Raw genomic sequence first — 12,718 nt, 5'->3', positions numbered from 1 at the left:
TGCAAGGATAGCCTTCTCTTACTTTTGTTTAATTTAGATTAATTCCTTAGTATAAATTCCCAGGAACAGGATTTATAGGCATAAATATTTTTAAGGCTTTCAATAGAACTAACCAAATACATTCTGTAATTGGCTTTCCTAAGGTGTTGTACCACTCATATCAATTGATAAATTGGCAATAGTTATTAAAGCTTTAAAAATGTTCTTAACCTCAAGTCTTCTATTCCATCTCTATAAATAAGTCTCCAAAAGAAAGAAAAGGATGACACAATCATGTTTATCAGGTGACTAATTGTAATAAAGAAAACTTGGAAAAGAAACACATTTCAAACAACAGGGACTATTTGTATGGAACAGAATATTATATAAACATCAAAAGTCAGAATTTAGAAAAGCATTTAATAACATGGGTTAATGCTCATAGTATATTTTCAGTGAAAAAGCAGATCTACAAAACACCATGCATATTATAATCCCATTATATCTTTACATATGTATGGACATATATATATATGTAAAGTATATGTACATATACACACTATATATATGTGTGTTATCAATATTAATATTTGACTGCTCACTATGAATATGTATATGTATATGTGTATGTATATATATCCTAAATATATATGCATATACATATAAATGCAGTATATGTAGATATTCTAAATACATATGTGTGTGTGTGTATATATAGGAAATAAAATTATATTACTTTCTACATGATAACATTATTAATATTTGGTTTTAACTATATATATACAATGGGGCCTTGACTTACGAGTGTCCAGACTAACGAGTTTTTCGAGATATGAGCTGTCTCTCAGCCCATTTTTTGCTTTGAGTTGCGAGCTAAAATTTGAATTACGAGCCAGCTTCAGATGCTCCACCACTAGTTGGCACAGCAAACGTCACAGTGAATGCCACAACATCAGGCCAGCATCACGTGTCTCACTCGTTCACAATTGATTTGACATAGAAGTAATTTGAGTTACGAGCTCTGTCACGGAACAAATTAAACTCGTAAGTCAAGGCCCCACTGTACTGTATATACATATATATTTAGAATATATATTTATTTATTACTTTTTACCTGATAACATTGTTATTATTTTATATACTAGAGGCCCAGTGCAAGAAATTTGTGCATGGCGGGGGAGTGTCCCTCAGCCCACCCTGCACCCTCTCCAATCTGGGACCCCTCTGGGAATGTCCAACTGCCCATTTGGGCCCGATCCCAGTGGATTGGACATCCTTCTCACAATCCAGGACTGCTGGCTCCCAACCACTCACCTGCCTGCCTGATTGCCCCTAACTGCCCTCCCCTGTTGGCCCGGTCACCCCTAACTGCCCTCCCTTTCAGGCCTGGTTCTTCCCACCTGCCCTCCCCTGCTGGCCTGATCGCCCACAACTGCCCTCCCCTGCAGGCCTGGTTCCCCCTAACTGCCCTCCCCTGCCAGCCATCTTGTTTCCACATGGGGGTGCCCATCTTGTGTGTTGGAGTGATGGTCTATTTGCATATTACTCTTTTATTAGATAGGATTATAATTTTTATGCCAGTATATTTATGAAATTACTGTTAGCAAGGAGGCTGTTAAAAATAGTATCTGATTAATATATGTAATACCTATACATATATAGGTATTATATTAGTATATGTATACTATATACATACTAGTAGCCCATCGTGTGATATTGCGTGCAATAGGCCGCCTGCAGCTTCCGTGGGAACCGCAGTGTGCCCCTGGGAGCCGCGCTGCTTCCATGGAGCCATGTGGCTTCTGTGGGAGGCAGAAGCAAGCCACTGGTGCTCACTGGAGCCAGGAGGGACCTGCACCAATTCCGCGGAGGCGGGAGGGACCCGCGCTGCTTCTGTGGGAGACGGGCCCTCTGTCTCCTCTCCGGGCCTGCTCTTGGCTGCGGAGGCTGTGGCCTGGCCCCCCAGCCCTGTCTGTGTCTGCTCCGGCTCTGGGGACCTGCCCGAGCTGGGGTGCGGCTGCTCATCAGCACCCCCATCTCTGTCTCCGCCTCTGCTCTTTGCCTCACCTGCGCACGCAACCTCCTCCTGTCTGGTCATGACTCATTATGGCATCCCAGCCTAATTTGCATATTTCCTCTTTTGATATAGATATAGATATATAGAGATATAGAGATATAGATATAGATATATAGATACATATAGTTAAAGCCAAGTAATATTATCATTAGGTAGAAAGCAATGAGTGATTTTAATTTCCTGAACTTAAAAATTTTTGCATAAAGAACATATACTGTTGTGATCTGAAAAGAAAAGCAGTGAAAAGAAAAAAAACAAATGTGTCATTGCAGGTCACCGCATCCCTCACAGTGACTGATACTCTGGTGAGTTACCTGCCTCACCCATACTTCATTTCCTTCCTGCCAAACCTTGGTTTCTTCAGGAACACAGTCGTGTGCTTCGTGGTAAAGCCATGGGCTTTGGCCATCCTACCCGCATTTCCAAGGGAGTGCCTGATTGATCCAAGGATTAGCCTATTCTCCTTTCCAGTGATTGATTCAGAAATGGGCCAACTCTGAGCACTGAGCCATCTGGTGAAGTCTAGGGTATGGGCTTCCGGTGATCAGTTGCTTGCTATTGAGAGGTTCGGCCTTTTCTTTCTTCCATCCGTCATCAAGTCTGCGCCAACTCGGTATCTTGTTTCCTGCATAAAATACTGAAACTGTCCTGAGGTTGGAAAAGCAGAGAGATGGAAACTACCTGGATGCCCAGTGGCGTCACAGAGCTGCCAAAGCCCACTCTCTCTCTCCACTTCCTGTCGTGTGAGGTTATTAACCTTCTTACTGTTTAAACCAGTGGTTCTTAACATTCACTGTGTATCCGAGTTTCTAAGAAGATTTAAAAAACTGACCCCCATGTTATTTTAAGGTAAAGTCAGGATCTTCAGGAACATACCCATCTGCACGCGTTTTGGCTGATAGAGACACGTTTATGGCCATTCCCATTGCTGCTTTCCTTAAACCTGCCAGGCAGGCATTTGCTTTAGGGCTTTCTCACAGAGGTTCCTCTTGAGATGGAAGTTCACCATTAGTGATAGCTGTTTCTTGGGGACCTCACAAAACCCACCCAAAGCCTGTTTCACGTGACTTTGCATATTCATAATACATTAAGGATCGAGGATGTGAATGAACCTCCTCAATCATTTCATAAAAAGTTTATTTTATGTTTTCAAAAAGAATTTTGTGAAGCGTTACCTTTAACATGGCAGTTTCACTGTAAGTTAGTGACTGTTGAGTTTAGGTATGACTACCAAGTGAATACAATGTTTGAATATCTTATGTGTTTGGTGGGTAGATTGTGGAAAGTACAGGGCTCTAGAATCTTCATATATTCCATTTTCATCAATTGCCAGCGAGCTTCAAAGAGTTTGGTTCATGCAAGTGTATTTGTAAAATCACCCTCAGCAAGGAGGCTGTTATAAATAGCACCTGCTTAAAAGAGTTCCACCAGCTCTGGGAAATGAAATCTTTAACGCAGACTTCACAAGCACCATGCCTGAGCAGTGGATGGGTACATTAGGGGAGGGGGCTTGACACAGGAATCTCATGGGATAAAAGGTGGGGAAAAAATCAGAGAGCCCCAAAGAAGAATGACAACTTTCAAACTGGCCTACCACTCTATTTCACCAGGTATTGGAAGTGAAGTAGTCTGAGGGGGCCCAACTCTGCACCTTTCATGGAGATGGCTGTACAATGAGCACAAGCTGCTAGCTGCCAATAAAACAGAACAAGCCAGGCCCGCAAGATGGCAGGATCACTGTGGGAACCGGTCAGGCCCACCCCACTACTGATGGTTTCCGTGCCATTAAACAGCAAGTGAGTTAATAATTGCAGTGGTTTATCTCAGCACTCCCTGCTGCTTTTAGCCCTTAACTCCAATGTGATGTTCATCAGCGACTGCCGGTAAGCGAGAGGGAGAGCTTTATCAGAAAATGTAAAGATTGTCTTGTGATTATTATTTTGTCTTAGGGCAAGGCTACCCTAAGTGCCCCCACACAGCTGCTGGTGGGACGTTATCTCCTGGGGACTCTGGAAGTGAGTTACCACAGCATTTAGATTTCTGTCCATGCCTGCCCCACTCCACCCACACACACACTTTTTAAAAAATGGCATACTGGGCTGTCTTAAATCACACAAAATGGCTATTGATAAGATATGGAGTAAGCTGTGTTTTTGTCTCAGCCTAGCCTGGCTGACCTGGTCACTCTTGACTCCAGTCCCACCTGGTCCTTGCTAGCCACAAAGCCACTTCCTTTCTTGCCATCCGAAGTCGATTGCACAAACTCTGTCATCCGGTGCACTGAATGCTCATGAGAGTCACACTGTGTTCCCTTCAACACGTTAGAGTGCAGGGCCCCAGGAAGACTGTGGAATGAGAACCCCAGCAGGTTGCCGAAGTCAGTAGTGGCCTGGGACTCACTTTTAATTAAGTGCCTGGTGGGAGAATCTCTTATCATTGAAGAGAAGTCATTAAAGCTTCCACTGAGAGTGATTCAGTCTCTAGAAAGTTCCCATCACAAGTCAGTGGATCAAAGATCCAACCGGCATCTGAAAGAGAGCAGCTGCATCACTAAGCAGGCACATGGCAATGTGCCCCTGCAGTGAGTGCAAACTGGAGTCTCAGATCAGACATTTTCTGAGTTCAAGTATTTCTGATTGGAAGATGCATAGAGGAGACAAGAAGAGAAAGAGAATGGCAACTCCCACAAGCATAGTATGCCAGCCCCTCACCCTTAAGCATCTTATCCTGCGGGGGCACACTAACTCCAGAGAGCCTGATTATTGTATTGCTAGCTGGCCAGTTCTAAGGAAAGAGACTCTAGATTTTGCCTAAAAAACCCAAATGTGAACACAGGAGTGCATATATCTTCTCAAATTAGTGTTTTGTATTTCTTTGGCTAAATACTCAAAAGTGGACTTGTTGGGTCTTATAACATAGTCCTATTTTTTAATTTTTTTGAGAAATCTCCATACTGTTTTCCATAGTGGCTGCACCAATCTGCAATCCCACCAAAAATGTGCAAGGGTTCCCTTTTCTCCACATCCTCAGCAACACTTGCTGGTTATTTTATATTATTTTATTTTATTTCACTGTATTTCATTTATCCTCGCCCAAGGATATTTTTCCACTGATTTTTAGGGAGAGTGAAAGAGAGAGGGAAAAACAGAGAGAAACATCAATGTGAGAGAAACACATCGATTGGTTGCCTCCTGCAAGAGCCCCAACTAGGGCCCAAGCCAGGGAGGAGCCTGCAACTGAGGTATGTGCCCTTGTCCAGAATCAAACCTGGGACCCTTTGGTCCCCAGGTCGATGCTCTATCCACTGAGCCAAACAGGTTAGGGTAGTTAATTTATTGATGATAGCCATTCTGACAGGTGTGAGGTGATATCTCATTGTGTGTTTAAATGGCATTTCTCCAATGATTAGTGATGTTGAGCATTTTTTCATATGTCTATTGGCCATCTACCTATATGTCCTCTTTGGAGAAATGTCTATTCAGGTTCTCTGCCCATTTTTTAAAATTGGATTGTTTGTTTTTTCTTTTGGTAATAAATTATATGAATTTTTTAATAAAATCTTGCCATTTGTGACAACATAGATGGATATAGAGGGTATTATGCTAAGTGAAATAAGTCAGACAGAGGAAGACAAATATCATAAAATTTCATTTACATGTGCAATCTAAAGAACAAAATAAACGAACAACCAAAACAGAAACAGACTCATAGATACATAGAACAAATTGATGGTTGCCAGATGGTAAGGCGGTTGAGGAAGCTGGGTGAAAAAGTTGAAGGGATTAAGAAACACAAATTGGGCCCTGGCTGGTGTGCCTTAGTTGGTTGAGCATACTCCCATGCACTGAAAGGTCACTGGTCAACCGATTGATGCTTCACTCTCTCTCTTCCTCTCCCTTCCTCTCTCTCTAAAGTCAATAAAAACATATTTTTTAAATGAAATACAAATTGGTAATTACAGAATAATCATGAAGATTTACAGTACAGCATAGGGGAGATAGTCAGTAATATTGTAATAACTATGTATGGTGCCAGGTAGGTAGTAAACTGATTGGGGGATCACTTCATAAATTATATAAATGTCTAACCGTTATGTGGTACACCTGAAACTAATATAAAATAATATTAAACTTTAACTCTAATTAAAAAAAATCAAAAAGGAAAAATAAAAACAGCTTAGGTCTCTAAAAAAGCACACCCAAATTTTAATTGCAGCAGTTTCCCCAGCATCCCACCCCAACTGTTGGTTTTTTGCCTGAAAAGCCCCGTCTCTGTAAAATTTGAAGACACTCAAAGGCATGACCACAGATGCTGTTCACCGACTGCTTTGTTCTTTCACCAAAAAAGTTCCCAAACAACATGAAGTCAGCTACGACAGAGAAGCCCAAATGAATTTCTGAAGGTCAGGCTAGACCAGGCAGACAATGAGAGAGGATACAAAAAAGCATATTGTTATAGGCTCTACCAACATATTCATCTACTGCACTTTACTTTTGGCTGATCTTTGGAGTCAGGAATGGAAGATTTCTCCACAAGACTTATGGAGAGATGTTTCTAATGAGCCCTAAAGTATTTGTCATGACTTTAAGCTCTTGAATTAGCTTCTGGGATTAAAATCTGGATCCACTACTCATTAACTGTAATTTTGTACAAATAGATTAATCTGCCTAAACCTTAGTTTTCTCATCTGTAAACTGATGATAATAGTACCTAGCTCATAGACATACATTATGAGACATACATTAGATAATAGATATACTAATATAACTGTAGTAAGTACTCTGCCAAGCAAAGAGTAAGCTCTTAATAATTATTGATTATTAGTGTTGCTGTTATTATTATTTATATTAATTCAATGAAAGGAATATGGAGGTGTCACTGGCACATAAGGTGAGGGCCATTTAATAGTGACTTGGCCAGAAATGAGACTTAGAGTCTTCTTCCTTCTGACAGACTCAGCTTCAATGCCTTGCCAGGCATCCACCTGGCAGTTTGGGAGGGCCACTCGGCCTTCACCAACATCACCTGGCATCTTACCCCAGTGCCAAACCCTGTGTTAGCAGAGAACACTAAGTGAGCTGGTTGCCATATCAAGCCTTGATGTGACTTCTTCAAAGCCTTTCTCAGAGACCACTCAGTTGCCCCCTCAGATGGAGAAAAACAAAAGGCCCATGGGCCTTTGGTCATTTATGGCTGCGGCTTCCCACAAAGGTCCTTCTTCCTGTGGAGCCCAGGGGCTGCTGAAACTACCATAAGCTCAGCCTCTTGATCCATCATCATGGCCCAGCTAATGATCTGGCAGGAAAAGATACCTGCCCTCGGTTCCCCTGGGGCAAATTCACAGTAATTTATGGGCTGGCAGAGCACCCCTTCCTCACGACTTAATATGTTTAGCAGCTAATTACATCTGTGTAGGGATTACACTTTACATTGTGCAGCTCTACGGAAACAAAATCGGGCTTCCTCGGGTCCCCTTAAACAGCGCCTTATCTCTGAGAGGGAGATCCTTATCAGGCCATATGTTAGAGGGCCTGTGCGTTTCCAGATGACCCCGGGAAAGTCTGGGACCTAATCAGCCTGCAGGCTGAAGCAAGCTCCAACCTGATCCAGCCAAGAGGCCAAAGCCAAGGGAGGAGGTGTCCCCTGCCTTCCATCCTCCATAAACCTGCCAAAGGCTGAGCCTGCACAGGATGACCCACGTCATCTCCTCCTCCCAGGTGACCAGGACTTCCTGTGTTCACCTCCAAGCAGCGTGGAGCTTGAGTGTGCAAATCCCAGGCCATTATGGGGCGCCTTATCCCAAGTCAAAGGGAAGTTTTTGCTTTTTCCAGGACTCTTTCGGTAGTAACACTTGGCTAGCTACAGCCTCCAACTCTGGAGGAAACAAGTAAATGCTATGGCTTCCTTTTGCTCTGATGGCAAAGTAGGCCCCAGCAGGAGAAACAATTTTCTCAAGGCCAGGGAGATTCCCAGCTTCAGCAGACACTAAACACACTCCTTCCCTTGGGTTCTAACAATTCAGTTAAAGACCTTGTCTTAAGGAACTCCTTGGGGAGGGGGGCGGGGGCGGTTGTGGGAGAGAGTGCAAAGAACAGGAAATGTCTCCCAGTGTGAGAAGCCCTAGAGTCAGAGGGCCCTGCTGTAGCTTTGCAGCCTGTGACTCACAGAGAAACTTCCCTGCTTCACCCAGCCTGGACTCCAGCTCCTTGGTCCCCGTGTCTCAGAGCCTCTTCCTGTCTCCATTCCGCCCAGCCCCCTGAACAAAACAGAAGTCTGGAGTCCACAGCAAAGACTGAAGTGTTGTGTATACATTTGGGCATCATCTGTGGAAGCAGCTATTTTGAAAACAAAAAAGTAATTTCCCTGCCCTCAGAAGAACTTAGTGAGCATTTAGAAGCACCTACTTTAACCATTTGAGACTGAAACCTTGGTTATCACCTCTTGAAAAAAGAAAAGTAAACATAGTACGTTCCTTTTAATTGATTCATAATAATAATAGGTAAGGCATTTGTTGAGTGCACTGTCCCAGGCGTTGTACTAAGCAATTTACACCCATTAAAGTAATACTTCAACAACCTGATGAATGTGGAAACTGGGGCTCAGAGAGGTCAAGTAGGTTGCACATGATCACACAGCTCCAAACATGGATCCAGACATGGGTATGTCTTACTCAAGAGCCTACTTCCCCATCTCTAATATGCTGGGATGAAAGGGAACTTGGAGACTACCTGGTCCAACTGGTGCTCTGTTTCCTTAGCTCCTTTCAACTTCTTAACTCCTCTCCTACAACCTGACAGAACAATCTCTGCTTACTCTAGGGAAGGAGGAATCCATGGGTCACACAGAAAAGAGAACCTGATTCAGAATCAGATGATCCAGGGTCTGCCACTCTCATGGTTTCTATCTATTGACCTAATTTGCCCTTTGGGAAGACAGAAGAGAACAGTACTTTCCATGGAAGCCTCTTCATTAATTTGGCATATGCCTTACATCTTCTCTAGCCTATCCCAGCTTCCCAACCATACTTTCTGCAAGACCATCTGGTCACCCCGCTCCTGGTATGCTGCAGTTTGTCAAGTTATCTCTTAAATGTGGTTATAAGAATGGAGTGACAGAATTCAAGTGGGTCTGACCAACTTGGAAACAATGGAACATCTTCCTTCCCCTTGATCTCTACATATTTATCTTGTTACAAAGCTTAAAATTTCCCTCACCTCTTTGGGAAATACCCTGAAAACACAGTCAACAAAAGCCCCTGAGTTTTTGTGCTCTTGCTGGTGCATAGGAGAGCAGGCTAAAATGCCAAAAATCAACTTGCTGAGAGGCAATTGCTGAAATTCTATCTGCCAAGTGGCCAATTTTATTGTTGCATTCCAGAAATATTGAGTGCCTACTATTGTCAGGCACTGTCTTAGGCACTGGAAATTAAGGGTGAACAAAATAGACAAAAATTCCTGTCTTGGTGGAGCTAACATTCTTAGTATAATGGAATTGCTCCAGACACTTCTGAGTTTATTCTTTTGAATGTGATTTTAACAATGCATCAAATGGGAAGTAAGCCTTAATTTTACATTTCTAGCAATTGGTAAGAAAAAAAATCAACATTTCATATTGATGTGATTGGTGTGGAATTTCCATGTTAACGGCAAATATATAATACTAGGGGCCCGGTGCACGAAATTCGTGCACTGGGTGTGTGTGTGGTGGGGGAGTGTCCCTCAGCCCAGCCTGCCCCCTCTCACATACTGGGAGCCCTCAGGCGTTGACCCCCATCACCCTCCAATCACAGGATCGGCCCCTTGCCCAGGCCTGATGCCTCTACCAGAGGAGGTGTCAGGCCTGGGCAGGGCACCTCCAGCTCCCCGCGTTTTCAGGCTCCGCCCCTGCCCAGGCCTAAGGCCTCTGGCCAATTCATTAGGCCTGGGCAGGGGACCCCCAGCTCCCCGCAATCTCCCGCTCTGCCCCTTCCCAGGCCTAACGCCTCTGACAGAGGCATTAGCCCTGGGCAGGGGACCGCCAGCTCCCCACAGTTGCAGGCTCCGCCCCTGCCCAGGCCTAACGCCTCTGGCTGAGGCATTAGGCCTGGGCAGGGGACCCTCAGCTCCCCGTGATCTCCCGCTCTGCCCCTGCCCAGGCCTAACACCTCGGCCCCTTGCCCAGGCCTGACGCCTCCGCCAGAGGTGTCAGGCTTGGACAGGGGACCCCCATCTCCCCCCGATCACTGGCTCTGACCCCCACCCAGGCCTGAGGCCTCTGGCCCAGGAATCATGCCTGGGCAGGGGACCGCCATCTCCCTCTGATCGCTTGCTCCACCCCCCGCCCAAGCCTGATGCCTATAACCCAGGCTTCAGGCCTGGGCAAGGGGACCATCATATCCCCCCAATCCCCGGCTCCGCCCCCCACCCAGGCCTGATGCCTTGGCCAGAGGAGTTGACCCTCATCACCCTCCGATCACCAATCACCAGATCGGCCCCTTGACCAGGCCTGAGGCCTACAGCAGAGGTTGCAGGCTCCCCACGGTTGCAGGCTCTGCCCCTGCCCAAGCCTAACGCCTCTGGCGTAGGCGTCCGGCCTGGGCAGCGGGGACCTGCAGCTGCAGCGGGCCCGTGATCGTGGGCTTCCCTTTAGGCCCAGGCAAGGGACCCTTAGCTCCTGGGACTTCCAGCTTCGACCGTGCCGAGCTCCCATCGCTGGCTCCACCCCTACTTCCTGCTATCACTGGCCAGGGGGGCAAAGGCGCCTGATTCTCCGATAAAGGCCCTGAGGCCGCCTTTGCCCTGCCCCCTCTGCTCTTAGCTCCCCCCTGGGTTTCCGATCACTGTCAGTGCAGGGGGCTTCTTCCTGCTTTCCCTTTTGCCTCCCTGCATTGTGCCTACATATGCAAATTAACCTCCATCTTTGTTGTCAGTTAACTGCCATCTGAGTTGGCAGTTAATTTGCATATAGCCCTGATTAGCCAATGAAAAGGGTAGCTCGTACGCCGATTACCATTTTTCTCTTTTATTAGTGTAGATAATCTTATGCTGAAATTTATGAATTTGAATGAATCATTGACAGTAGTTAAATATATTCATGAGAGATTTAAATCTCTTGAAAAATGAACATTCCATAAAATTCTGCTTGGAAGACAGATTGAGAATCAGTTCATTATAATTACACAGAAAATGTCAATACAAATTGTAAAGTTTATGAATAATTCTTAACAATTTGGGTTTATTGATGAATTTAATTTGATGTTATACATTGGACAAATTGATCATTTGACAAACTGATTTTTGGCAAATTGGTCATTTCCTAATTGATCTAGGCAAACTAATATTTGTTAGTTTAAAGCCATTGATAAAGCCATCGTGCCCCATCTCAAAATTTGTGCAGAGAAATCAAATTAATTTGAGTCAAACTTTGAATCCTGATCAGTGAGCTCTTTCTTTCTTTCTTTTTAATTAAAGTATAGTTGACATACAACATTATATGGGTTTCAGGTGTACAATGTTTATGTACCTTGAAAAGTGATTACCATGATAATCTATTAACCATCTGTTGCTGTACAAAGTTATTACAATACTATTGACTATATTCCCTATGCTATACATTCCAACCCTGCGACTTATTTACTTTATAACTGGAAGTTTGTACTTATTCCCCTCCCCCCATTCTCTCATACCCCATCCTCTCTGGCCACCATCAGTTCATTCTCAGAATCTATGAGTCAGTTTCTGTTTTATTTTGTTTGATTGGTTTTTTTTTTAGATTTCACATAGAAGTGAAATAATACAGTATTTATCTTTCTCTTTCTGACTTATTTCACTTAGCATAATAACCTCTAGGTTCATCCATACTGTTTCAAATGGCAACATTTCATTCTTTTTGTGGCTGAGTAATATTCCTCATGTGTGTGTGAGTGTGTGTGTATCACTTTTTCTTTTAATTCTTTATTGTTTAAAGTACTACATATGTCTCCTTTTTCCCCCATTGACCTCTCCCCAGCCACCCCCACCCCTCAGCACATGCCCTCACCCCCGTAGTGTCTGTGTCCATTGGTTATGCTTATATGCATGCAAAAAAGTCCTTTTGGTTGATCTCTTTCCCACCTCCTCCCTTGCTTTCCCTCTGAAGTTTGTCTGTCTATTCGCTGCTTCTCTGACTCTGGATCTATTTTTGTTAATCAGTTTATGTTGTTCATTATATTCCAAAAATGAGTGAGATCATGTGATATTTTTCTTTCTCAGACTGGCTTATTTCGCTTGGCATAATGCTCTCCAGGTCCATCCATGCTGTTGCAAATGGTAAGAGTTCTTTCTTTTGTACAGCAGCTTAGTATTCCATTGTGTAGATGTACCACTATTTTTTAATCCACTCATCTGCTGATGGGCACTTAGGCTGTTTCCAAATCTCAGCTATTGCAAATTGTTATGCTATGAAAATAGGTGTGTGTATGTCCTTTATGATTGGTGTTTATGATTTCTTGGGATATATTCCTAGAAGTGGGATTACTGGGTCAAATGGGAGTTCTACTTTTAATTTTTTGAGGAAACTCCATACTGTTTTCCACTGTGGCTGTACCAGCCAGCATTCCCACCAGCAGTACAAGAAGTTTCCTTTGTTTCTCCACATCCTCACCAGCACTTGCTGTTTGTCGATTTGTTGATAATAGCCATTCTA

Source organism: Myotis davidii, unplaced genomic scaffold (genome assembly GCF_000327345.1).
Source record: "Myotis davidii unplaced genomic scaffold, ASM32734v1 scaffold173, whole genome shotgun sequence".
Taxonomy (NCBI): Eukaryota; Metazoa; Chordata; class Mammalia; order Chiroptera; family Vespertilionidae; genus Myotis; species Myotis davidii.
The sequence above is the reverse complement of the archived record's forward strand: the minus strand, read 5'-3'. Positions refer to the sequence as shown.